The sequence below is a fragment of the Mastomys coucha genome, unplaced genomic scaffold, assembly GCF_008632895.1.
Source record: "Mastomys coucha isolate ucsf_1 unplaced genomic scaffold, UCSF_Mcou_1 pScaffold17, whole genome shotgun sequence".
Classification (NCBI taxonomy): Eukaryota; Metazoa; Chordata; class Mammalia; order Rodentia; family Muridae; genus Mastomys; species Mastomys coucha.
Window position 1 is genome coordinate 8,573,820 of NW_022196899.1, and position 5,891 is coordinate 8,579,710.

The window sequence follows — 5,891 nt, forward strand, 5'->3', positions numbered from 1 at the left end:
CATACACTGAAAGGTGCTGCGGATGATACAAAGGAAATTAGTCAAATGTCTAATGTATGTCTGAATCCTATGAGCAGCAACAACAATCAGCCTTAGAAGATATCTTCACTGCTATGACAGTGGTACATGTGTTATGGGAGTAGCCAAACCACTTTTTGATTGGATTTAAGGCATGGGTTGGTTTGAGTTATGGCATTTTTATCACAGTAATAGAACTAAGATGCATATAAGAAGGATCTTATGCCTAATCTCCAACATTTTTGTTGTTGTTTAAATCATCCTATCATATTTTATTATAGGGAAAAAGCAGTAATGGGTTACATATTATCAAGTTGTTGACTAATTGGCTCCTATAGACTCCCTTCCTCCAGACATTACAGGCTATTGCCAATGCTACATATTCCCCTCCAACACTCAACAGTAAGATCTAATGGTTGAAGACACCATATGCTTGTGTCATAGAACATGTAGAAATATAATATAGCTATTACTCAGCTGAAAGTTTCACCCCTTATTGGCTTAGCATTTACAGAGCTAGAAAATGTTGTAAATACTACCAGGAAAAAAAAGTAATCATCATTGTCACCCACATTGAATTCTGTGAGCTACAATAGTGAACTCCCTGACTAATATGCCTTCTGGTAGCATTGTATATTTCAGGAGTAACCAACCAATTTGTCATTTTTTTTTAAAATTGGATTTAAAGCCCACCACAGGAGATATAAACTGACACTGCCAATGTGGCTAAGAACATGTTCTCAACCCAAGACTAAATAGTTATGTGTCTTAAAGGGAAAAACTCATTAATAATATTCTGTTTAAATTAATAGAAATAAGATGACCCCTAATGGCATATTCCTATGGAAATAGGGCAATGCATTATTCAACCCTCATCAGAGAAGCTTCTTTGGGCAGTAGATGGTAATTAACACAGAAACAGAATAAGAGACTTTTTGTGTTCAATCCCAAATGGAATTTCTTTATTAAACTTCCTCCTTCAAGGGTCAGGATCTATGGGAAAGAGGAAAAACTGAAAAACTGTAAGACCCAGAGGAGGTGGTTGACCTAGGAAAACAGGGCAGATGTACATATAAACTCAGGGACTGTGATGACACACAAAAGCCTGTGCAAGTTTGAGTCAGACAAGATTTTAGTACAGAGGATGTAAAGTAGGCAAAAAGTTTCCTACCATTAGCTCATGTGATCTTGGTCATTAATAGCTGTTGGGAGATGGACAATTATGGTTTTTTCCAATGGAATATTTGTTATATCAACCATATCCTAACATAGGTGTCATGCTCAGAAGTAGTCAGATAACACAAACTGAACTTATTTTTTTAAAGGGAAAGAGAGAGAACATGAAGGTTGAGTAGGAAGGAAATAGAGGATCTGGAAAAAATGTGTATGGAAGTAATAAATATGAACAAAATATGAAAAAATAAAGATTAATAAAAAATATTAATAAAATTATCAATTTGTGGTATTATTTACATAATTTATTTCATAATCCAAAGAGGTTCCTGTCAACAGAAGTAGGATTTCAATACTGAAAAAATAGCAGACAGTAGAAAAGCAAAATTTTGCCCACAGATAAACCCAGTGACTTGGACAAGGCTAGAAAAGATGCTACTGCTGTTGGAAAGAAAAGGAAGTAGAGTATACATGAGATGAAAAGTATCTTTGCATGTAAAGAAGCTAGGAGAAAATTTGGTTATGTTTATAGATTGACAGAAACAAAACAAGACAACAACATAAAACACTAGATGGAGAAAGCAAAGAGGTATTCATCACACCTTGTGGCTGCATCTCCAGGCTTCCAAATCAGAGTGCACCAAGACATTACAGGCAATGTCGCTGACTTCAGCAACTTAGATTTATATTTTTCTGCAGTAATCTTTTTAAAAGAAGAGGGTGTTTACAAGTGTTAGGTTATAAATAAAAAGATTTTACGCAACATGTCTAGGAGGATCACTCTGTTTAGGAGGTTAGAAGCTAATCTCTGCTATATACTAAATCTCCTGGGTGGGACAACTCAAAAGCTGTAGAGGAATTTTAATCTAACAACATTGCTGCTCTGGCAAAGGATCACATATCTGACTGGAATGCCAGTGCTTTAATCCCTCTGGCTGGATTACTGATATGCCCTCACTATGCACCTTTAATCCCAAATAATGACATCCAATTGAGGACCAAGGGATCCAATCATAGAAAGATTTGACAGAATGAGTCAAAGATAGTGTATGCCCAAGTTTCCCAAGAACAGACATGAGCTAGGCTACTTAAAGAACATTGAGGGAGAAAGAGAGTCATTCAGTTATGTTCAGTTCAACTGAGTTCAGCACAGTTCATGTCAGGGAGTTCAGAGGCAGTCTTCTCAAGCAAAGCCATTCAGAGGCCAAGAGAAAGCAGTTTGAATTAGTCAGCTTGGAAAGGTGTTTGAGCTGGAACAGCTAAATTGAACCAGAGTTCAGAAAGAGCTAGAAAGAATGAGTTTATTCAACAGTAGGTCTCAGAAGCTGAAACATTCTCCTCCTAAGTTAGCAGAAGAAAGCTGGAAGTGAAAGCCTTCAAGCTCAGGACATACAGAAGATTGGATTGTATAGAGGCTTGAAGCTTCCAAGCCTAGACTTAGGGTTAGTTAGATAGAAGTGCTCTGGGCTCAGCCCAAACCATATGTTCATAAAGCTTGACTACAGCTCTCATTTCATCCTTTCTTCTGAGTAAATGAAAGCAACATTTACATTTACAAAAGACTATGGGCATTATCAATCATTTTGACCTTTGTGGTTACATGGAAGTTATAAAAAAAGTGTTGTAATACAGATCCTGTCTGATTAGCTATTAAAAAATCTCATTTGTCAACTTTACTGAATTAATATATAGTTGACATGTGATTCGACTTGATTAGGATGTGTTAGTCACTGTTGACATAGAGATAAAACTAAGAGAGATACCTTGGAAGGCTTACAGTTAAATCTTTAAGTGAAGAAATGAACACATGCTAATTTCAGTAAAGGACTTCTATTTGTTACATTATACTAAAAAGGGGAGTGGAGTAATTGGATAAAAGAGCAAGAGAAGTTAACATTTACTGACCATTTATGTTTCATGCATTACTCAACTTGCACTAAATGCATTATCGCCATTGTGAATTTTGTTGTTGTTGTTATTACTGTTATCCTATCATAGTTAAGATACATGCTAGAAACAAAGTATCATTGTTGGTATGAGCCTTAATCACTTGTCACAGTAGTATTTGTAAGGTTTCTCTACCACAAAATCACATTTTCCCCCACATTTCTAGAGTAGACACATTAAAAGGAAGACACTGTGTTCTAAAGCTGTATTCCAGTAATGAGTCTCCTTTCCTCTCCATGGAGATAGTTAATCTATATAAGTCTTCTAGAGTCACAGGTAACAGTAGAAACCAATAATCCAAGCAATCAAGAAACAGAGGCAGGAAAATTGGAAAATCCCTGAGGTCAGATTGTACTACAGAGCAAACTCTTACAAGAAATCATGCCAGATAGAACAAACAAGAGGACATTATTGGAAACTGAGTTCAGAATGCTGGTTGAGTGATTCTCTTGTGAAAGTCTTGACATGATTCATCTGTCACACAGCACCAGAAGCTTCAGGTTCTCTTCATTTCATCAAGTTATGCCACACTTCAGAGGTTAGCCCTTTCAGTTGCAATCCCATGGTTTTCTGTGTCTATGCCATTTGAAGGACTTCATTCATTTTCCTGCCTTATTGAATAGAAGTCTCACAGCGCCTACTGAGGATAAGTAAATGACGAGGATCACATACCTGGATAAAACAAATCACCAAATTCAAAAGATGGCCACCACAGTCATAGCTAACATTTCTGCCTCTCTTGCTTTTTCCACCAAGGCTAGTGTCTTCACCACCAGCCCAGCACTCACCTGTTTGGACAGTTCCTTCTTTCCCTACCAGAAAACCATATCCTGTCCATTTTCCTTCTAACTGATGGGCACATTGTCAACCACCTCCATTTGATTCCTGTACCTTCAATTCTTCCAGCCCTGTCCTAAGCTCTACTAGTCCTAAATTGAACTATTCAATCTCACTTCTTCCAACTTCTTGGCTTCAGTGAAGTCCTCTGGTCTGAAGTCAGAAATAATTGTTATTAATGCTCTTCAGACTATACCATTCATCCATATAACATGAATTCTATGATATTATATTGTAAAAACAGGAAAAGAAAAAAACCTTTTATTTATTAGTACTGTCCAAACACTCTAAACAAACCTGACAGAATAAACATGTATACAAATAAAACAGCTGGAATAACACAAATATTCTAATATTTCGTAACCCTGTAGTTTCTGGTACATGTAATGTCTTACGAAGGTATTTATTAAAGACTACTGAAAATGCAGAAAAGTAAATTCCTAAAGTGACCATAATACAAAATCTACAATGAGGAAACATTGATCGTAATTTAACAGCAGCTCTGGAGAAGTGGACCATTAAAACACATATTTCATGGACTCTTAGCTGTGCACTGCTTTCAAAATTGAGTAGCAAATGAGAGGTGATGAAGAACACCTCATGAGCACTGACTTATAATCAAACTGCACCAAACACAGAAAACTCTTAAGACATACTCTCCAGGGTATAGTGCAGTGGAACTTACCTCTAATTTGTGAATGTCGATAGCAATGTGGAAATCACTTACAATGTACAATTAGTGGATTCACTATAAGAGAAATTGAGGTTTGTTACTGATCAGAGGAACATTTGAGAACGGGCTTTTAATCGATTTTGGATGTTTAACAGCTACTGCACTTTAGATTAGAAGCAGTATGCAAAGCTTCTTAAAACATGAGAAGACAAGCAGTAGGAAATTTGGCATCCTGGAGGTAGGTTCCAAGGCCTGGCCACTGTGCTGAGTTCTACCATGATGCAATGTCCCAGCTTTCCTGGAGAATTATGTTCTCTCAGCCTCTTTTCACATTCGCTTCTCCAAGAATTCAACCACTTTTAAAAGAAAACATTTTTTTTCTACATACCATAATTTCTATGTACAAATCTTCACCAGATTGTTTCATTTAAAGGTCATGCTAGCAGTATCTTTCTGTGTGGTAGAATTAGATGGAGTTTGGTCGTAGAACAGGAAATACTTAAGTGAGAGTATCCTGATGGCATCCATTACTATGAACAACAAACATATACCAAAATATTGAAAAAAAAGGAAGAAAATATTAATCAAGAACTTTTTCAAAACTAAGGGAATTCATTTCTACACTTGACAGTTTAATCATTTAACTTTAAAAAAAGCAGTCATCTTGTTTTAGTTGTATTTTCCCCACTCAGGCAGAATGAGGCTAACCTCCACGGCTTTTCATTTTCACTCCCATTAGAGAGTTTTAATATGTATGTGAGGAGAACTAATACAATGTACTCTCCTGGCAAGTGGTTGCCCAGAGTACATAGGATTTCTTCAAATTTTAAAAACATTCTTTTATTGAAAATAGATTTGTTATGAATCTAATACATCCTGGTATAGTTTTTACTTCCTCCATGTCTCTCCATTCCTCCCCACCTCCTCTGTCATCTAGATGCACCTTTTTTTCCTGTATATCATTAGAAAGAAAACAGACTTCTAAGGAATGATAATAAAATAAGATTAAATAAAAGCAAACACATTGGACTGGGACAAAACAAAACAACAACAACAAAAACAGAATAAAAACACTCCTACCAAAAAGCACCAGAAAGAGGTATAGATGCAGAGACCAACTCAAACCCATTTTCAGGAATCCCAGCACAGGTTACACACACACACACCAAACAAAACAAGAAAACAAGCAAACAACAAAAACAACAGAAAGCCGGAATATACAATGTATGGTTAAAATTTTTTA